Below are 23989 nucleotides of genomic sequence, written 5' to 3'. Positions count from 1 at the left end.
CTATTGGAAACGAGTCAGGCTCAGTTCTCACTGTTTACGTTTCGATCCCTCCGAAATCAGTCCAAGGTTATTTGAAGACAACCCCCGACACTTGACTGAAAGCCAGAGTTTGTTGTATAGAAATTTCGAACTGTACAACTTATAAAAGTTTTAATTTGCTAATTTCACAACGTAACGGCATTTAATTAAAAATTGGTCACTTGTAATGTTTTAGAAGCTTTCATTTTATGTGCGTAAATTATTGAGTTTCAATTAAAAAATCTAAACGTTAATTTTTTAAGTTTTAATTTGAATTTCAGCTTTTATAACTTCAAATGAAAACATTTGTAGATTCAAGAGTTCAAATATTTGAGTCACAGTGACCGTTAAAAATTGTTATGAACCGGGAAAACGCCGGGAGATGACTGGGTATTATTTTCCTGGAATAAAACGGCCGCCCTTCTATTGGTGCAAAAAGTATGCCGAAAATTTTATATGTACAGTTTTTACTAGTCAACAATAATACGCACACTCCCTGCGCACCTAAACGGTAAAGGGTCGTACAACCACTCTTTTCAAAAGATCGGATCTACGTATCTACGTAACTTTGACCTTTTACACAATTTATTGTCTTAAGTATGAAGTGGTTCGCCTTGTATGAAAATGCCTTATCGTTGAATTTCAAGGTATTATTTTCCACTGTACTTTACCTCCCTTCACCTTTCGAAATTTTGTTTGGATTCATACTCCTCCCAGTAATATATATAATTACCAAACTTGTAATATTCCAAAGTAATATGATTGTCTTTTTAATTAATCTCGATAAAATCGACTATTAAAAGATCCGTGCAGGTCGCATGGACCTAGTGGTGTACTCGAGACCTGGCGGATCCTGGCGCCGCCAGGTCGCTTTCTTGTTGAACGAAAAATTTTTCTAGTTGAAATTCAGATGACCATTTACATAGTACACCAAACTCTCGCTTCCAGTCAAGTGTCGGGGGTTGTTTTCAAATAGCCTTGAACTGATTTCGGGTGGATCGAAACGTAAACAGCGAGGGCCGCCTGACTCGTTTCTAATTGAAATGTATATCTAATTGAAAAAAATATTTTTTCTTCGTTTCTGAATCTGTGTGGAGAGCTGCATTGAACTATCTGCTCAATTTTAATAGAAAAAGAGCAAATCCCTGTGTATTTGGAGGGTATATTTGAGTGTTTTGGTCAAAAGGGAACATATCAACTTGCCTATAACGTCTTTTTGTCTCAATCAAAAGGGAACATATCCTCAGTGAATTACAAGAACGTAAGATTTTTTTCTTCAAAAAGGCACATATCCAAAGTGCCATTCGTCTGATTTTTTTCAAGCTCTACTTATAAATAAACGTTTTAGTTTGCGCGGGTTGTAACTTAGTATATGTTAAGTAGTAATATACTGAACCAAAAGAGTCCGTGAGCATCGCTCTTCGGCATGCCTGTCCGACATTCTTTGAAATTCGTTGGGATATTTTAAAAAGTTTTAAACTGACAATATGGTGGTGGCTAAATTTACGAAATATTTGTTGTTATTTAATAATTTAATAATTTCGAATAAAAAATAAAGAAAATGTTTTCCCCCATTTGTAATTTAGATTAAGAAAAAATATTTTTTTTAGATGTATAAGATAGGAATTTACATTAACATGTGTAAACAATACGGTATGATAATAAAAAGGTACATTAATTAGCAAAACAGACAGTGTAAGTTTTTGCCTGAGAACAATAGTTGAGAGGACGAGCAAAGGCAGACTAGATTTTCCGTGTTGACAAAATTTTGGTTAAGAAAAGGAAGAAATGTGAAAATGTCCGAAACCGTCAGCAATGTTTATCGTTGTGTATTTTTTTTAAATACACCATGATGGTTGAAAATACCAATTATTTTGGATTTGAGAAGCTTTGATTTTTAGTTTCAAAATTCTAATCTGAAATTATTCAGTTTTCAACCTTTCGAAATTGGCCTAGTTTCAAAATTCTAATATATAATTCAATATTTAAAGGTCAAAGACAAAATAAAATTCTTAAATTCTGAATGGTTAGTACTATAAATGATACAATCTGTACTCTTTTCTAATGAAATTTTTCAATTTTCAGAGCTTCAGATTTTAAGATTTTAAATTTCAAATACGTTTAATTTTAAATTATTGAATTTGATAAACTTTTACTTTTAAATGATACAAGTTCAATTCCTTTTTATTTCATTCGAAGTATTGTCAGTGTCTTAACATTTTACCTGATGTAAAATTGTTTGGTTAGTAACGTTCTCTATTCAAAATCGTTAAATAGCTTTTTTTCTAATCTGAAGCTTTTCCGACTTGAAATGATGAATTATTTTTGAAATAACTTTAAAAAACGTTTATTATTTAGAAACTTCTTTAATAATGGACTTTAAAAAATTGTTTATAATTTAAATTTCGGAAATAAAAATCCAAGAACGGAAAGCGGAAGTGCGCGTGCAGTTATTGCTGGTTTTATATATATGTATACATATATATTAAAAAACGAAGTATAAGTTACTTAGTTTTTCACTACGATACATTTGAGATCTTTCAATTAGTATCATATTTAGTTACATCCATTGTGATGCACCTGTCCTTCGATATGTCATGTCTCTTAGAGTTTTTTTTCAAGAGATCGGAATTTTCTTTCGGTCCATCCGTCCTTTCGTCCATCACATTTAATCCAAGACCACCCTTGTTTGCGCAGTTTTGGGTTACAACTCGTCTAATGGATTATCCTTATACTCTCGTAGCACCTCGATTCCACCCCATAGCAACGACTCTATGAACCCACACGCACACCATGTAAAAACAACAATGATTTTATATTTACCCAACTTATTAGCAGATTTCTCGGCCCAGGGGGTTTAGATCGCCTCTGATTCGCAGAGAAGCCGTTTATTTTCGTTTCTGTTTGTTTTCCAAAAAGGCTTTTATAGAATCTTATATCGGCGAGCCTACGCCCGATTTACCAACCTCCTCTTCTAATATTTTCTAAATTCGGGTTATCTTTTCTTTAGGAAATTGTTTTTTTATGTTTTAATTTTTCATCTAAAAAAAAATTAATTTTTGTGGACTCCTCGAAACGAAATAATTCAATTATTTTTATTTTATTACTCACATGTAAATTTTGTTTTGCTTTGACAATTACATACAGGGAATCTAACCTTACAAGGTGTACCTAAGTGCCCCCTTCAACAGAAGATAGACACTGACCACCTTAAGTACCCCTAAATCCTTTACCTTCTGCAGCCGGATTCTTATTAGAATCTCAAATTGCGATGGGTCACCCATCTGAGCGCTGATCGTGCCTGTCCCTGCTTAACATTCGCAATCTCGACGAGTCGAAAATCACCACCCAGCTACTGCCGTAGGTAAAAAAAAAATTAAATATTTTCTCGAAACATTAATCATCAAGTGCAGAGTGTTTCTTTCAAAAAGCTTTCCCAAAATATTTATGGTTAAAAAAACATTTATGGGTCTGCCGGACCCGTTCTAGATGGAACGGAAAATTTCGAGGTTCTAGTACTTGAGGGTCAATTATTGCTTAAAGTAATTGAAAGTTTCACACATTGTGAAATGGGAAGGTAAACTTCTCTTTGTTTAAACCTGGCGATGGTCTTTTCTTTAATACCTGCACGGGATATGCGATTTTGGGATCCTGGCGCAATACAGTAAAAGTGATCGATTAGACGATCGATGATGAGTCCATGTGATAAAACTTGCTTTACCACACTAGTGACGGGAAAGTTTGAAAATATTAGACTTTTAACCTTAATGCTAGGACTCGACTCGGGCAGAACAATAGGCGCCCCAACGAGAGGGTCAAGGGACTGACTGGATGCGAAACATGGAGTACCTTTAAGCCCATATTTTTGTGGTTGCATCAATCTATCGTGGAACCGATCACTTTTGCTGTTTCGGGCCACGCCCCGAAGTCGCATTCCCCTTTGCGGTATGTAAAGAAAATAATATGTTAACCAAGTTGGAGAGTAGACGATTTCCCACTCGGTTAACAATGTAATTCCTAAAGAGAAAAAGTATTATCTGAAAAAATATAGCAATTCATTAGTGTAAATATCTTATACTTCACAGATCATGTCAAAAATCGATCATTATTAATATTGGTATTTGTGAGAGAAAATAACTTTTTTTATATAAAAAATATTCCTAATCAGAGAGAAATAACTACATATAATTCGTTAAATTTAATTTGTGATTTTTATAGTGAACAATAAGGTAGCTCAAAAACGCTTTTTTGCTTCAGAGGGCAACGATCCCCCCAATTTCATTCCAAATCCGAAAAGAGAAATTCCCTAATTTTAATTTTTTTTTATTTTTCGATTTTAACAGATGCCGGTTTTGAGTTGATGTTTACCATATAAAACAAATGCATGGGGAAAAATCACTTTTTTGAGTTTTTGGAATAATTTTTTCGGGTTTCAAAAATGTGACGGGAAAGTATGGGGGCCTGTTGAGAATTATCTAATAAAGAATTTTATGTATCAGACATATGGGGTTGACACCTCTAACACATCCTCACGAGTACCTGAAAACTACCCTTAAAACAAAAACTTTCAATTCTTCATCAAATCGACCTTTTGAGCACTATTCTCGTTTTTTTTTACTTAAAATTATTACTATTGGTCTAGTGGCATATTTATTACCATTGTTTAAGTAATTATTAATTATTTAAACAAATTACATTTTTTTTAATCTTCCGAAAATTTGCCCCCCCCCCCCTAAAATGATTACTATTAGTCTAGTGGAAATTTTAATAACACTGGTTTATTAATTTGTAATTGTTTAAACAAAACTAATTTGTTTAAAAAAATTTTGTTTGAAAATTCATTTTTTCCCTGAAAATGTTCACTATTGGTCTAGTGGAATATTTATTAACATTAGTTCATTTATTTTCAATTGTTTAAACAAATGGAATTTGTTTGAATAATTTCGATTCGAATTTTTAAAGAATAAAAATTATTACGGTGGGTCTAGTGGAATATTTATCAGTAATAATTAATTACTGATTAATAATTAATTTAATAATCATTAATTTATCAGTTATATTTAAGTAATAATTTTGATTTACACACAATTTTTAAAAATAAAGTTAATCAAACAATGTTGATAAATATTCCACTGAAGAAATATAGTTAATTTTTATTTTAAAAATATTTAGACATTCCATTTGTTTAAACAATTGAAAATTAATTAAATAACGTTAATAAATATTCAACTAGACCAATAGTAATAAATTTTAAGAAAAAAAAGAATTTTCGAAAAAAAATTTGTAAACAAATTCAATTTGATTAAATAATTAACAATTAATGAACGAATGTAAATAAATATTCCACTAGACAAATATTAATAATTTTTAGAGAGACGAATTTTTGAAAAAAAAATTATTCAAACAAATTCCACTTATTTGAATAATTAAAAATTAAATAACCAATGATAATAAATATTCCGCTAGATCAATTTTAATGATTTTATTCTTGTAGATAGAAGTCAAAATTTCAGTCAATTACTGGTCAGTAATTGACCAGTAATTGACTGAAATCTTGACTTCCATCTACAAGAATATTATTGCACCCTGGTCAACAACTTAACATCTTATATATTAATGATTTTAAGTAAAAAAAGACAAGAATACATTGTTCAAAAGGTCCATTTCATGATGAATTGACATTTTTTGTTTTGAGGGTAGTTTTCAGGTACTCGTGGGGGTGTGTTAGTGGTGTCAAACCCATATGTCTGATAGATGAAATTCTTCGTTGGATAATTCTCTACAGGCCCTCAAACTTTCCTGTCACATTTTTTCAACCCCTAAAAAATTATTCTAAAAACTCAAAAAAGTGATTTGTCCCCATGCATTTTACATGGGAAACTTTCAGTCAAGAACGGCACATGTTAAAAAAAAAACAAAAAAATTACGGAATTTCTTTTTTCGGATTTGGAATAAAATGGGGGGATCCATGCCCTCTAGCATCCAAACAAATTTTGCCATGCATTTTTGGACCACCCTAGTGTCAAAATGTAAAAAAACTCCATGGGTACAGGGATTCGAACCCTTCAACAATAATATGTGATAGGCCGGATTATTGAAGCAAAGCTTTAGCCTACGTTACTACTCTCTTTCCAAAAAACCTAAATAAATATTCAATCTGATATTATAGAATTGGAAATTTATTTACGTTCAAAAGATAGCGAAGAGTGACCCAAAAAACCCTATTTTTCGCCTCTTTTCTCGACCTCGTAAATTTGCTTCCAAATTAGTTTAAATAAAAGTTCATGATGATACTTTAAAGTAGAGGAAATATGAAAGTGACCATAGGTTTTATTTCGGCCACATGACGAATGAAACTTAGTAATTGACATTGTGTTCGATATCTCACAAAATATTATCAATATCATTTCTCGAACAAATTTTTTCATAGTTTTTGTAATTTTCCGCGCAAATAAATAATGTAAATGATTATTATTAGTTATTAGAAAAAATATCTCTTATTAATCACAATTAATTAATGCTCAAATAAAAGCGCAATAACAAAATTTCAAAATCTAGTATCTGTAGATTTTTCAGTCTTACCTTTCAGAACTTGTGGCTTCTAGATAATTAAAAACTTTTCAAACAAATGTACAATATTTTTGGGTAAAATCTAATAGATTTTAAAAAATAGCTATATATAACAAACAAATTGATGATGCCAACATTTTCTATAATTCTGAATCAGTAAAAAAAAATCACAGGAACTTTGGACTCTTTTGGGCATGATAGGGTTAGCTGATAGGTTTGACTAGTTGTATCCCTTTAAAAAAAGCTATGCTCAACTTGAAATTTTTTCTATTTTCAAGTATCACGACAAGCTATTCTTTCAACCAATTTGGCATCAAATTCATGAGGTCGAGAAAAGAGGCGAAATTTTAGGTCACTCTTTTAATATAGAACTGAACTCATCTTTCGTATTGAACTTCTCTTGTTTTTTAAAATTTATATTGAAATATCACAAAGCATTTTCAAATTAAGTGAAAAATTTGATACGAATTCAAAAAAATATAAATTCCAATCGTCCTTGTTGAAGAGGATACATTTAAAAAAATGAAGTAGCTTTCGATCAATTGCCTCACAGGCTTCGATTAAAAATACTATTTTCATTTTAAATTTGTCAGCATTAAATTGTTAAATTAAAATACTTCATTAAATTTGGAAAAACACATGAAATCCCGTGTTGTCAAATTTTTTATTAAAAAAATGGTTTAATAATCAATTAGTTGCAGTATGAACAACAATGGACATATGCGTAGGAAGATGTGAATGTAGTTGTAATTTTCAATGGATTAGTTAAGTATCGTTGTAAACCGTTTTTCCGACTGCAACAAATTGATGCACTCTTGGATAAAAATGTGAGGACTTGGGATTTGTTGTGAATAAGGTTAAGTTTCAAGTTTTTAATTTTAAAGGCATCTTATTTGAAAATGTTATTTTATTATATTTGAATAACATGGACTAATTTTTAGTAAAGGGGAAAATGTTTTTTATCAGTAAAAAATTGATTATGGCACAGAAAACATTGTTAAAAATAATTGAGTAATAAAAAAGAGGTTCTTGAAAAATTATTAATCGATAGAATAATACAGAAATATGGAATTTTTTGGGGTGCAAAGATAGATTGATTCCGTGGAATTACGAGCGACATGATTCTCACAAATTAAGGTCCGTGTGTAACACGCCTATTACGCGATTATGTGTTGTTTTTTATGGTTCATCGCGCCTTCTTTTTTATTAAAGCATTGTCCGAAGGGAATATAGTTAGTCCATATCGATATGTGCTCGTTTTTAATATGAGGGAAAACGCATATACTCGTTTCTTATTGAGATCTATTTCACAATTTATCGAGCTTGCTTTATCAGCACGTTAATTTTAATTGCTTTACTTTTTTTATCATCGTGTTACAAACGGTGATTGACTGTTCACAGGACTTTTCTTTCTATTATTTCAAAATATGTTTAAAATAAAAAATATATATCTATACCATTTATTGACCTCAATATTATGAATAATTAGAAGCATGGAATAAAATATTAGAGTATATATAAAAGACCTGTTTAATATTTATGGATATTTTTATTGTATTGGAGATTTTGGCCGTATTGCAAAATTATCTTCGCCATAAATAATAAGGAAAAATTAAATCATCATCTGGTATAAGTTACTGTTCAAGATTTGCATAAATGTTCTCATTCATAAACGATTCGGCCTTCATTGGAAATATGTTATGAGAACACGCATTTTTTGGCTTTGTTGATGCGCAAAATTTTTTTATTTCCGGTGTTTGTTAATACTCATCTTCCTTTTTTTCGGGGTATCTATATCTGTACGAAAAGTTTGTTTAATTTGTAAAAAAGACAACTTGTCATATTTTCAATTAAAATTTCGAACTGGAAGATCTGATCTTCAGTTTTCAAAGGATTGAGTTTATTTACAAACTATGGATCTTTAGTTTTGAAAATTTGTATTATTAAATTTAAGATAGTTGCATCCTGGATTATTTTAAAGTGTAAATAGTGTCCATTGAGCAAATTCTAAAAATAACTGGCAACATTGAAAAATAATTATAGACTTAGATAAATCGGAAATATAAAATTGTCCGCGGAATCCTTGTTTCGTACACTTCTAGTGATTCAGGTCAAATTTATTGTTGAAATTTGAATATTAAAAAAATTCGTTTCAGCAAAAGTGGAGAAAAAAAATTGATTTTCATTTAATCACATTGAAAACCTCCGCAGCAATAGTTCAGCAAAATAAATGCATCTAGAAACGCCCGAGCAATTCACGTAAGCCTGGTCAATTCGCTTAATGGACTTGTTAATTATTACAAAAACTCGACACGTTCATGGCAAAGTGTTATTACCTTTTATCATCCACGCTCAAAATAAACTTTAGGAATTGCAGTGTAATAAATTGTTAAGATGATTAAATCTTCTGGAAATTATTAGTTTTTGTCAGTGCTTTACGACATGCATAATTCTGTTTTAGGGATGACTGTTTTCTAAGAAGTTTGGCATTAGGATCTAAATCTTCAAGGATAACTTATGTTGTTTTAGTTCCCTAGTTAGAGTTAAATTTCAAGGAATTATAATTGAGAGGGGGAAATTTAAATTTAGCGCGCTTGTTCCTGATTTTCTGTAGTCTAGTTCTGTTTAGTGGCGACCGGGCAGTCGCGATGCAGCCGCCCTTGGCGCTCAAGATATAAAGCCTATTTTGCCACTTTCTGTAGTCTAAGATTATTTATTTATAATTAAATCTGATTAGCATTGGAGTTTTCATGTAAAAAAATGTAATTGAAACTGCAATAATATTTCAAAAATATCCATCTATTGATACAAAAATATTGGAATGACCGGAAAGAAATGAACGTTTATAAATAATTATTCTTTTAGAAAAACGAAATTAAAAATCATCTAGCTGATTTTCTGAAAGTTCATAGAAACGCAAAATAAAATTTGATATTTTGTTTTAATACCGTATGCCAACTAAAAAATATAAATACACGGAAAAACCTTTTGCTGCAATATTTGATAAAAATCAGACTAGATTTTACTATTTTCAGTTTGCAATGGAGGGATATAGCGGAACTATTGTAATGTTTACTATTCCGAGTAGTAAGTAGTAACTACATGCCGAACTACAAAATTCATTGGAAAAAAATTTAAAAATGTTACATTTATTTCTACAGAAGATTGCAATATTTGCAAAGAACTATAGTAACGTCGAGAGAGACCGGCGCATTGATTTAGTAAGCGACTTAGTAAAAATTGGCGCAGTCAGATTAGCAGACGAAAAAAAATAAACCCAACATGTGTCACGTCGCGTTGAAGGGCACGATACGTATCCTTTACACGAGAATACGACGTAAATGCAGACTTATTTATTATGGGATGTTGATCTCTTTCGCACTAATATATTTATTTAAATTGCAGTTGTACAGTACACACGATTATATTTAGTTTATACATTATTATATACATGCAGGAATATTATATTACAAGCTGAGACAGAAAAATGTGATTAAAGTAAAGCTGGTGGGAAATCGGAACACGGGTCTCCAGCGCGGCAGCACGGCGATTTTCATTCGGCTAAACTAGATAATGAAATCCAGAAATTTATCGCTCTTATCAAGTAAATGCTAGCAGTCAAATTGACTTCCATTAAATTCTTTATTAATTGTTCACAGTGATGGCATTTTTTAAATTCTAAGCTGTATATCTTAACGTATTCAAATCGAGGCGTTCTAACGGTAGGATACCAACGCACACGCCACGACTTGGCGGTACTTAACCAAAAATATAAATAATAAAAAGCTAACCGAGAAGTTAGTGCCAGAAAAGTCCTTATCGCGGAATTGAGCAAGATGAAGCTAGTAGTTGGCCAAAACTAAAAGGTGCTCGCTCGCTTCATCAAGTCATGAAAGATCTATCTTGGGCTATCCACCTATTATTCTATCTTCATGCTTTTCTCCCCCGAGATAGCACTTTCATGATTCGATGGAGTGAGCGAGCATCTTCCAGTTTTGGCCAACTCCTAGCTTCATCTTGCTCAATTTCGCGAGCTGAAACTTTCTAGCGCTAACTTCTCGGTTAGCTTTTTATTGTTTATATTTTTGGTTAAGTATCATCTAGTCGAAAGCGTGCGTTGGCATCCTATCGTTAGGACGCCTCGAAATATCCTAATATCGAGGTTAAAAAATTATTTTTTGCTCTCTGTGAAAAATTTGTTTTTCAATAGTAACTTTTCGAATTATCCTAATTTATTGCATTCAGGATCAAGCCAAATTGAGTGATTGATAAATTTAAGGGATTTCAGTAGAGCGTTGGTCGGCTAACATCGTTTATGCTCGGCTGCACTTGGTCCAACACTAGGCTCGCTTACTAAGTCACTTACTAATATTCGAGAGCGATCTCCCGAATTTGTCTTACTTCATAATACAAAAAATAGAAAGTGTTATAGTATAGTTCATATTCCTACAAACAATAGCAATTCCTCTTACAAATTTAGTCTTTTATCTTATTTTATGTACTTATTACTTCTACTCTTTTTATATAATTTAATTATGTCTCTACTAATTTATCCTATCTAGGATTTTACTATAAAAAATACTAAGACTTCGTATTATCAATAGGAAAATTACATATAAAAATAGCATAGCTTACGATTATTGTATTAAAATATACGAATTATCGCCTTGGTCCCTCGATCGTAACCTAATTTAGTAATTTTTCCAGTACAAAGTTTCTGAATGTAGGATGCGTGGTTGTTACTACGGCGTCAAATTAAAATAATATTCACAATGTTTTAAGGGTTTATAACGGTACAAAACAATTTAAAACACTTTTCATTTAATTATAAGAATTATTAACGAATTAGCAACAGTGGCAATATTTTTAGCTAATTTATTGCAATTTGAATCTGGTACGTTTCCAAAACTGATCGTTTTAATGCTTCTATTTTTGGCAACGAATTATGCAACCTATAGACGATAAAAAAATTGGCAAAGGCTGAATAGGAAAAATTAAGAGAAATAATTTAAATAGCAAGATCAAATCATAATCAAAAAGGAATCAGGCCGAACAGAAAGGGAAGAGAGAGAGAAGAGAGTATAAAAAGAAAAGAAAAACCTATTTAAGAATGCCTATATTTGCCGGGAAATAACCAGGCATATAAATTCGAACGGGAATCAAGTATAAATTGTTCAAAAACGTGATAATTTTTATTAATCACGATAACAAAATAATTGTTTTCTTTAGAGATTTTTACAAATTTTGGAGTTAATGGTTTAAAATCTTTTGCAAAAACTCCTACTAGCCCTGAAGCAAACTATCAGTCGGGGAGACCAAAAAATATTTGTAGTTTTTGTCAAAATTACAAAAATATTCGACAAAATTTTGTTTTATAAATTTAAAAAAAATGGATTTCGCTGATATTTAACATTGAATTTGTACTGTGTTTATGATATTAAAATAGAAAATTTTAATGGTATTTTTTCACCTGGAAACGGGAAAGCGGAGCTCTATCACACCCTACCCATTTCCCAGATTGAAAAATTACACTGTCCTATGTGAATTTTGGGAATAAGATGGCACCTAGTGTTTCTGAAATGATTTTTCATGCTGAACATGAATCTGGGTTAAAAAACTTTCCATCACGTCGGTTTTTGTGAAAATAAGAGTTGTATCCTCTAAAAACGGCGTTTTTAGCCAATTTTGAAAAATTATAGAGCTTAACCATGACGTCATATAAACTTCGATAATATCAGAAATTAAATTAATCGCATGCGCCTTTAAAGCGGGGGGGGGGGGTGTTTTTGTTTAGAGGTGGAGGAAGAAAATCGAAACAGAAATGATTTTAACATACCTACACCCACGCCCAGGCATAATAAAATGTTGCAGTGCTTTTAAAGGTCTTAAGGGTCGTTGATTACGAATATGCAGTTAGATATTAAAAATTCAAAATGGCGGATCCAATATGGCAGACGATTATTTTTAATTCAAACGGATTTGCTTGAATATACTTTATGATTTCATTTTCTTTCTCTAACCTAGATAAAAACACACCCTTTCTCTAAGGGCGCATGCGATTAATTTAACATAGGCCTCATTTGAAAGTGCTTGCTTCCACCTTTAATTCTGGATATTAACGAAGTTTGTAGCACTTCATGGTTCAGCTCTACAATTTTTCAAAAATGGCTAAAAACGCCGTTTTTAGGGGTTTCAATTCCTATTTTCTTAAAACGAGACGTGGTGGGAAGTTTTTGTATTTAGATTCGTGTTCAGCACGAAAAATCCATTCGGAAACACTTGGTGCAATCTTATTCACAACAACAAAATTAAAATTTGCGGGGCAGTGTTACCAATACTGACTATTGTCGTCAATTTGATAACTATTTTTTATTGAATTATTCTTAAATATTTTATTTGCGAATATGTTATAGTTCATATTCATAATTTTCTACTAAAAATACTTAAGTATAAGTGATTTTCATTGGAGAATAGAATTATTTATAATCATGATTTTCACAGATTATTAATTTTTTATATTTTTTGGAGAAAAATATTAAACTTTTTGGGTTTTTTCTGAATGATTTCTGGGTGTACTTCCGAAAAGGGCTTAACTCGCCTGTGTATTTTGAAGCGCTGATGATTAATATGACAGTGAAAATATTCACAAATTTGATTTTTATGGCAAAAACCATGGAAAACCCATAACAGTCATGGGTTTTCGAATTTATTTCGGTAAATGCAGAATTTTTTGAAAAATATTTAGACAAAAGTTGTAGATCCATTCAAAATGTACACTTTTTATTTTGTACACTTTTCCTCACAGATTTATAATTTTTGAGAAAATCGCTATGGAAATTTAGTAAGTGCAGCAGGCTTGAATCTGATATTTTTAATTATTATTATAATTATTATAACTGAAAACTATAAGTGTAAATATTGTTACGTTTTGTTGAACTAAGTTATTGAGTTAGTCGCTTAAGGGGGAACACCATTGTAAAAGCATGAAAATGAGGTGATTTTCATGAATTTTTTTTGTAGGTAGAAATAATTATTTTAGGATCGGACAAACAATAATTTACCTAACTTATATTCAGCTATATTCACACAAATTTTTATTTAAAAATATTAAAAATTGCATTAGCTATATACATGAATGTAATGACGTAATGAAAAAATTATCCCTTGTGGCAACGATACAGCAGTGAAAAATCATCTGAAAGCAAAAAACCAAAAATTTTATTAATCTGTACAACAATCGCTATCGTTTTACGTGGCGGTTTTTTAGTTTATTTGTTTTAGAAAATGGCGCCAGTTTGAAAAATTAGTTCATTTTTTGACCCCCCCCCCTTTTTTTTAAGGGCTTGAAAAAATATTAATTTTCAGAATTTTGAAAAATGGCCTTGTACAACCTTAGGTTAATAAGTACAAAAATTATAACAACAAAAAAATTAAAATCTGTTTATTAGTTTTCGAAAAATCGATGCCACCGTGTTAAAAAAAGTCGTTTTGAGAAAAACTGTCTATTCCTGGGCCATATGATGGTTCATCTTCAGTATTTTGAGCATTGTTTTGACCGTTTTTTATCTTTTTTTTATGTATTAGCTCGATTGTCGGCGGTTTTTATGCGATTATTATGCGCCCCTTAAGGTTATTTATGTAAATTATGTCTGGGTCTCCAGTGAAAATTAATAAGTTTGCACTACCGTGCAAAAGTTTTTTCCCGACTCTTTTTTAATGACCGATTTAATTCTCTTAAATTTAATTATATCAGATGTAAAAAATTTTCTCCTTAAGGGATTGAATGATTCGCAAAATTCGGTGTTAAATTAACTCAGGGTGAAGCCAATATATCTTTTAAGTAGATATTGCAAAAATGAATTAAATTGCATTTTTTTTAATTTTCAAGAACTTCCGTAATAATCAATATTTTCAAAATGTTTTTGGGCTCATTTCAAAGCTATTTTTTTACATCATCGCACCAGCTTATGAACATAATTTAATAACAAATTTGGCAAAATTTCAATATTCTTTGTGGTAAAAACAATATTTTTTTTAATATATTAAATGTATAACCATGAAGTATCTATAAATGACCTGAAAAATATATATTTATTATATTTTTTATTTGCCTACAGATGAGATGTTTTCAAATTTTTGGTTAAATTTTTTCAAATTTTTTCTTGCATTGTGCTAGGAAAATGTTTTGGATTTATGCTCATACGCTGTTCCGATCCTGTAGAAAAATAGCTTCAGAATGAGCACAAAAACATTGAAATTTATTCTAGTTTTGCAATATTTAACTCTTCCAAGAGATATTTGATTAAATGTGGATTTTGCACGGCAGTGTAGATTATAGTAATTGCTTTAGACGTTTCAGCATACGATGACGGTCCATTTCAGTTATTTATTTTGAACCTTTTTTTCTCATAATATGAGAAATATATATGTATTGCAATTTCAATGTCATAATTATCTGCTTATATGTAGTTATTATGACAGATGTTATGTTTTATTAAAATATCTTGGGCTAATTAAATTTGGCATTCTAATTGGTAAATAATTCTTAGTATTATTTTTTTATTTCTTTGATACTAACGATGAATTATTGAAATTATTATTGATTTCTCAATAATTTAAAATTATTTCATTTTCACTCTACACCATAAATTACAAATATATATATTTTTGATACAATAAGATATTGCAAATACATCAAATCACGCTTAGGAAAACCTTAGTTTAGATATTTTTTAATCGTGATTTTAGTAAGAGGAGATTTGATATTTCTATCGTGGAAGTTAGTAAACACTCCGTATTAAAGCAACAAAAAAGAATTAAAAATCCGGAGAAGAAAAAGAATCCTTTGTTTTTAAGTTATATCTATCTTTCATAATTTACGGTAATTATAACACTCAAATCTTCTAAATGAGTTTTAACTTCACTCAAAATAAAATCTCAGTATTATGCGCGCAGTAATTTTTTTACATTCTTATTTTTTAAGCAAAATCTGGTTCATTTTTAGGGTTTCAGGATTTTACTATATTAAATGAACACCAAATACTTCTTTACAAACTAATGCGTAACGATTTTTTAATTTAAACATCTTTTTATTATCTTTAAAAGTTGTCATGATGTTCGGCCCACATTCTTTATCACACTTACCCTAAGCATTATTATGTATAATAATGTAAGTATAAAAAGTAAAAATAAAACTTTTTAAAGCAAATATGAATTCATGTAAATGACCGCTGAGGTGCGATAACATGATTATTTATAAGCATTCATTATTTTTCCACCAACGCAATAATATATTTATTCAACCTTGTTTATCCCAAAATGCTACTACCAGTTCAGTCTACTTTCATGCTAACCCTCATTCCGTCGAAGTCCCGAACCTCGTTCTTTTTTATAGAACCCGAAGATTAGTTCTTTTCCTTGTCGACCTCGAAAAATGTAGACTCCGGGATTTCGAAATTCGCAAGCAAGAGTACTAGACTCCATTTCGAGCATGCGGTGCCGGTAGTAATAGGTCGTCTTAGCTTAAATCGATGCGCTATCTTTGCGTTCCGCAGCTCTGCACCTCCCAGAGTTAGAGTTTGAGGCAGCCTCTAGTTAGTGACCTCGCCTATCCAAGTATCCAGAGCAAAATCCAGATTCCAGAATTCAGAGTGGATTCTATAGCCACCACCACTGTATACCCTGTGCTCCTGCTCCCGTGTTCTTCCCTAGCTCCGGGAGCAATAATAGAAAGAGATTTTTAAAAATAGAGGTGGGGGTAAGGATAGGAGCTGGAGTGCAAAGGAGAAAGAGATAAGTCGGTGTAGAGGTCCAGGTGTAGGTATATGGATCCAGCATCAGTAGAGCGTCTCGGCATCGGGGGCGCCAAAGCGTCGCGGCGCCACCCCCGGCGCCCGCCATAACGCCGCCAACTCCAACCTTCTCTCTTCACTTCAACCCCCTACCCCCACCTCTTTTCACCTCCTCATCGTCGCTAACCTAGCCCGAATTTCTGCACACAGAGTCGCCTGCAACCCTGTCACGCTCTGCATCAAATTCGCGACCCAACACCAACGCTACCCCCAATTATTCCCTTGACCCCTTGACACTCTAGGATGCACTACGATTTCTAGGAGAATATCTAGTTGTGGATTTGCTTGGGAATCTATTCGGAAATTGAGTCTTGATTTAGGGACAGTTGGAAATTTGAAATTGGGTGTCTACCCCTATATATTGATATAAAGGAATCTTTTCATTAAATGCAACCCCGCCAAACTTGAAGAAAGTTGAAGACAGTTTGAGATTTGAACTGTCTATAGTTCTAACCCTACTCATAAAAAAGTCTTTTTCTAATATGTAACCCCGTTTGTAAATATTGCTTCACACCCTTCAATGTCTTCACGAACTTGAAAATTACAGATTATATTGCCAAATCTTTCCTAAAAGGTAATCTTGATTTTAACACTTAAGGTCTTCACCCTTTTACTGAAGAAAGGCTTTTTATGAAATTAAGCTTCTAAATTTGGGCTTTAATTCGTTAAATAATCTGCCAAAAGTCTATTTGCAAGTTCGTTAATCAATCTTGTACGTGGATTATAAAAATCCCTGAAAATTAAAATTATTATTTATTTATTAATTTAATTTGTAATTTTCTAGAAATTATTGTAACCTGAATTAATCTTTTACAGTGTTTCTTCTTTCTTGATAATTCCCCCTTTTTCCTTTTTTTACTTTAAATGTATGATACTTCAAAATGCAATACATTTTTGAATTGTGCGGAAAATTCTCTGAAATTAATAAATGTATGTAAAAAATATAAGAAACGTTACTTTTTTTACACCTGTCAAATTATTTAAAACTACACTATGCCTATTTGACCAATTTCAAACTACAATATTTAGGATTTAAACAAAACTTGAAAGATAACATATTTTTTCATTTTGTAGAGGAGAGTACCCAAATATGAGATACCAACTTTGTTTGGCGTGATTGTCAAAATTATATGGACTGAATTTAAAAGTAATATAGGTCATTTTAAAGAAAATTTAGTTTGTCATAAGAAGCTGCAATAAAAAATTTTATTAAAAATTTTTTTTATGCTGAAAATACAAAAAATGTAAAAAAGTGCTTTTTCCAAACTCGTCAAACTATTCTCATAATATGAGATACCCCAGGAAATAGCTAATAAAATGCAAAATAAAGTATTATTTTTAATGAAAAACTTCATTCTATGTTTTCGAAGTACAAGATTACTGCTATTTAGATATATTTAGTTTTTGCAGTAGTCACAAACATTTTTGTAACCAATTTCCACACAGGTATCTCATATTATGAGAACCACACCGTACAACTATGTACCTACTATGCCTGACCTGCACAACGAAAAAACTCAACACTATCGATATTTTCCTACTTAGTTATTCAATCCCCATCACTCCAGACAAACTTTACTGCTAAATACATATTTAATGAATAATAAATAGGGTTTAAAGAATTCCCTTCCAAGAACTCGACCACCATCGATTTCACAAAAAGTTCGCCTATAATCTTTAGAAGAAGCCCAGTGAAAAATGGACTATACCACGAAATTACTCTTTCTTCTAGAGCTACAAGTTAGTGATAGAACCAACAGAGTGGGTCTCTTAGTTTAGCTGATACCCCGTTTTCTCATATTGCGAGAATATCTCATATTCGAGTACTCTCTATACAGAAATAAATTAATTTTGAAATGTCAAATATTCTAGGTGCTCGAAACGAACTATTTTTAAAAATTAAGTTGAAAATCATTGAAGAGTGTAAGTTTCCAATTTACATTCGAATCACTAGTATTATAATAGAGACGAAGTGACAAGTCTCGGAAAGAAAATATTATACTATTTAATTACACTTATAAAAGTCAGTGTTTAATTAATGATGAATATTTTAAGAGACAGAATATTTTTAATTTTGGGGAAGATTTTCAACATATAAACATTGTTTATTTGACCAATTTTATTTTATCAACAAAATAAATTGTTTAATTGTCGAAATAATTGAAGTTATTTAATATTATTTAAAAATATAAACTTTCATATAAAAAGATGCTTTCTTCGTTTCTATATCTGAAAATTACTGTTTAAGCATTTTTCTATATCCCCCCTTTTTGTGAAAATTAACCTTTTTCCTCTTTCTCAAGCTCCTTTTATGCTGCGATCCCTGTATTTCCTTAAAAATTTTACATAATTTATTATGTCCATTTCGAGAAGTACACTGCCCCTGTTTTGACGCCGAATTGCTCATCATTTTCCAAGATGCCTTCTTATCATCCCATTTTAAAGCTTCCATTCAACTTCATTTACATTTTCTGGGTGCGAAATATCTCTCTGCAAAATATGTGTACATCAAGAAATGGAATGACATGCGCAAATTCGTGAATTTAACATCAACTTCGCAGAACCGGTCCTTAAGAAAAGTAGATGGCTAAATAATTTCATCTACAGTTCACTACCTTAATCGAGTTAACATACTCTTAAGCTTGAAAATAAAAACTATTGACGAAAGGCCCAGCCAAAACATTTATTCATTTTAAGTCTACTTTTCTCCTTTGACGTATATATTTAAAATATTACATTCGAAATGAAATTGAAATACTTAATCGGGCAGGGTATACATTTGTTCACTAATGCCAGCACAAAATGAAATTCAGAAAAATGTCTTGTGTTTTGTTTTCTGCCTTATTTCTGTTTTCTTTTTTCGATACGTTTTTCATTTAAAAACGCAGCATTTTGGAAAAAGAATTTTTTCTAGTAAATTTCCGTTCATATTATGTCCCTGAGTTTTTTACACGCGTCCAATGCAGTGTAAGAAATTTCTTGCCATTGCCCGGTTAATTCCCAGATTACAGAAAAATTTGCAGGGTCATTGAAATTAAAAAATTTGTATGCTTAAAGTTGAAAATATTTTTATTCAAACCAATGCTCTAAATTGAAAAATAAATTTATAAATGTTTAAACTTATATCCTTTCGAAGTATGTGTAAGTTAAGACAATTAAAAATTTTCAAAGCAATAATTGTTTCATTCTTATTATTACATCGAAATTCAACAATTTCACGTATAAATTAAAAATTAAAAAAAGGAAACAATTAAAATTCTGATGTTCAATGTATAGTTTTACATATTTGATTTATATTTTCTCATTCGAAATAAACAGTCAAATGCTGCTCAGTATTGAAAAAATATCATTTTTACATTCTCATCAAGAGAAGGTATTAGATTTGTGTAAAATTTAACCCCCCTCGTTTTTTTCAAATGTCCACGTAATGAGGCCCACTGAATCCGAAAAACAGGTTTTTATGAATGTGTGATTCTGTGTGTGTTTCTGTGTGTATGTGTCTGTACATTTTTAGTTTGTCAGCACGATAACTTTCGAAAGAATTGACAGATTGGATTGGCCTTTGGTATACTCTTTTAGTGTCCTAAAATAAAGGTCAAGTTCGTTCGCCAGACATTTTGGGTGAAAATTCAAAAAGTGAGCGTATTTTGAACATTTTTGATACCACTTTTTTTTAATTCAAAAATTGTCTGTGCGGATATTCATAGTGTTTAATCAGACGAACAATTTATCCCCATGATTTTTTTTATAAAACCAAAATTTATCACAGTTATAGCATTTCAAAAATTTCAAAAAACACACGAAAATCAACTTTTTAAGCCAAATAACGCATAATATGAAAAATGTTTCTTTTCCAATTCTGCACAAGGTTGTTTAAACACCTTTTTGATTTTTCTTAAAAAGTTGAAAATTCAAAATTTGATCCTACCATAAATGTTTGAAACCACATTTTTCAAGATTTCAAAATTCTATATGCAATTCTTCATAGTACTCAGAAACTCAAACAATTTATTCCTATGACATTTTTCTGTAAAAACAAAATTATCAGAGTTAGAGCATTTTAAAAATTTAAAAAAAAAAACTAAAATGAGCATTTTAAGCCAAACAACGCGCGATATGAAAAAAAGTCACGAAAAGAAAAACGTTGCTTTTTGAAAGCCGTACAAGCTTATAACAACTTTTTCAATTTGGTCGAATAGCTAAAAATTCCAAATTTGATTGTATCAAAAATAATGAAAAATTCCGTTTTTTGGTTAAACTATGCAAGATACGAAAAAATGAATAAGCTAAAATTGCGCGCCCTGGAAAGATCTATAAATTTATAATAAATCATTTTTCGATAGGATGCGTAGATTTTGTTTTTAGTCGTAAAAAAAATATTTAAAAGAAAAAAATAAAATTTTTTTGGACTAGCGACACAAGCTACGGAAAAAAGTGAGACAAGACTTGTTCATCCAAAAAAGAGCTATAATTTTTGATAGGACACGTAGTTTTTGCTTTCGACGTAAAAAATAACTTTCAAAATAAAAATATTAAATTTTTTTGAAAATTACACAACTTACAAACTAAAATTAACAGACAAAAAATGTTCGCCTGGAAAAATCTATTAATTCATTATTAATAATTTTTAGATAGGAAGAGTAGATTTTCTTTTAATTGTAAAAAAATAAAATTAAAAATAAAAAAATTAAATTTTTGTAAAAAGGACAGAAAAGACGAAAGAGGACACATGGTCCTATATAGGACCCTATATATATTCCTGTATTAGACCCTATACAGGCGCACAGTATTTTTTATTCATTCGTAAAAAACAAGATTAAAAATAAAAATAAATGATAAAAACAAGGAAATAGGAATTAGTGTTATTCAATTTTTATGCATATTATGAATTGTAATTATATAAATTTATTGAAATGATACATGTTTAAGTGCAGCTTATAATACAATTTAAAGAAAAATAAGAAATAAAATTAAAAAATAATCATGTTAAATACAATTTGCTCTTTATTTTGCAATTTTTTAATAAGTTATCCCAGGCAGAGTTACATAAGAAATGTATCATATTTAATATAAAAGTGTTGTGTATAATGTAGAAAAGTTGACATTTTGGACAAATCGAGTGCGAAGCACGAGATACGTGGTGAGAATGTGTTCGTTAAAGGCGAAAGCGCTTTAACAAAAGAGAGTTCAAAATCACAAAATTACAGTTGTCAGTCCGTTGACCTTTGATTTCAAAAGGTGTGTCCACGAATGCGGGAGAAATATAAATGTGTGCGTGGCGCGAGGTAAATACATAATCGAGCGCGAAGCGCGAGATAAATACATCATCGAGCACGAAGCGCGACAAACAACAATCGCGCGCCTAGGGCGCGCTCAAACTTTATTTAGACTGGAACAGTATTTGAAAGTAGGATTTAAAATTTAATAAAAGCGCCACATTTTTTAAAATAAATGTTTAATTATATGTTTTTTTCTACAAATTCTACTTTCTATTCATGTTCGCACTTATTTAAGTAATTTTTATACTAATTTAAATCAACAAATGCAAGGTGGAAGTTTTTCCAATTAATTAAAAAGAATGTATACTTTTTGTATGCTTCGTTATGAGCGATCATTAATTTGAAGAGTGAAAATTTCATATTATTTTTGTTTACAGAAAAATAAAAAATAAGACAAATATTCAATAAAATAGAAATGGCAAGATAATAATAAAATTAACTTTTTTAATACCATTTGTTCAATATTCGCCACTGGCAAGAAGTATGGGGCTACCTGCTCTTTTATAGTTGCTTAAAATCATATAATTCTGATAATAAAGCCTTTTTTGTATACAGTATTATGAAATATATAATATTTCTGCATCCAATGATACCTGGTAGGTTGAAGTAACCTGGTAGGTTGAAGTATTTTTGACCTCTAAGAAATATTGCCAAAAAAAGTTTAAATAAACAAATTTTCTTGGTCCTCTTTTAAAGGGAAATTTCCACATAAATTAATCGGTGTTTTGACAAAACTGTTCCAATTTTGTTTAAGATTCTGCCAAGATATGGATTTGGAACAAATAAGTCATAATAATTGTCAAACTTTTTTGTTAAAGTGATACAGATCCTGATAAAAGAATATTAATTTTGTAAACTTTTCTAGTAGTTTTTAGTACTTTTTTCACTAATAATGTCGTGCGAAATTGAAGGACATCTATCACAAGAAAAACCCGGGACAAACGTTAATTCCAACCCGGAAAATTGGGGAATTTTCCGGAAATTTGAATACGAAATTGTGTTAGTCGCCCTGAAAATGCTATAAGCAATTGTAAGGACCTCTTTTTTATAATAAAAATACTCCCATACCTTAGAGTCAATTTATGAGAACATGCCTTGGATTTTAGAACCTTCCTAAATGACCCAATATATCAAATTAATGTTTTTCAATTCAAATGCGAATTGAGTCACGAATGGTCCCTCGCAGATGTCCTTTGCAGAAGCACGTTTCGCCAATACTAAACTCAAGTCTGATTGGTTTTTTTTTCTTTTTTCCAGACACGATTAAGTGAAGGATCATTCACGAACGAACGAGATTTTTTAAGGACGAGGGAGGTTTTTATATCAAGCTGACGACGAGCAGAGTGTCTATAAAGTGAGTATACGAATCTTGTCCAAGTAATACGCATTTCCGGTTCTCAAATCGCATATTTGAGATACTCGTAAAAGGACCTCACGCTGAGTGACTCAGACGCATCATCAAAGCGCCATCCGCACTGTCATAAAGTCTAACCTCCCCGAATTTATCTTTATTTCACATTTCACATTTCGCCCTCAGCACGCAGCATCTCTCCCTCAATATGGAATACTTCGCTGCCATAACCCCTAAAATACAATACTTAATTGCGACAAATATGAGCTGTAAAATTTGAATAGGCATCCCAGTGATGAACGTGGCTAGCCAGATATTCACGAGGGATCTGCTCGCAGTCTCTCATTCGAGGGCAGGCAGCCTTTCCAAAAGTCAAACTCGTTTCAAAAAGTTGCTTAGATCGTATCCTGATTTCTTATTTTTTTGAAGAAAGTTGTTGCTGAGAAGAGAATCTAATATTATTTATTAATTGGTTTGTTCCGTTTTTCCCAGTTGGAAAAAATAAAAAGACGGACAAAGGAATCAAATCTGGATCGGGTTTTAGAAACAATGTGTTTAAAAATGTTATTACATCAGTCTAAATGCAGGTAGCGTATCATCAAAAAGAGGATGTTCGAAAATATGTTTGAGCATTAAAAATAATAAAATTTTGAGTCCGGGCCCTAATATGGACTATTTCCTTTTTACGGTGAAAATTCACGAGAAAAATAAGCTAACACAATTTAAATTTGAATATATGACAAAATCCTAACAAGTAATTAACTATTTATTAGCTGATTGCCCACGTGAAAAAAGTTTGCATGGCTCAAGCATGGCAACACACTTGGAAATATCTGGCTAAAGCATGGCTCACGGCTGAATGGCAGCATGGCGTAAGCCTTGCTCCTATCCGTTTCCCATGCTCAGAACACGCTAAACAC

At 31.1% G+C, this 23989-nt stretch overlaps 1 protein-coding gene across 1 annotated transcript in view; it reads left to right on the top strand.

Moving 5' to 3' along the window:
* The window catches only part of LOC117181731 (talin-1), a 126763-nt gene that overhangs the window by 20583 nt on the left and 82191 nt on the right, over nt 1-23989 (top strand). The window contains exon 2 of the mRNA XM_033374687.1: nt 22976-23072. The gene's annotated coding sequence lies outside the window, so the exon portion shown is untranslated. The remainder of the gene's footprint in view (nt 1-22975; nt 23073-23989) is intronic.

The sequence above is a fragment of the Belonocnema kinseyi genome, chromosome 10, assembly GCF_010883055.1.
Source record: "Belonocnema kinseyi isolate 2016_QV_RU_SX_M_011 chromosome 10, B_treatae_v1, whole genome shotgun sequence".
Lineage (NCBI taxonomy): Eukaryota > Metazoa > Arthropoda > Insecta > Hymenoptera > Cynipidae > Belonocnema > Belonocnema kinseyi.
This window is presented reverse-complemented; position numbering and strand designations above follow the sequence as displayed.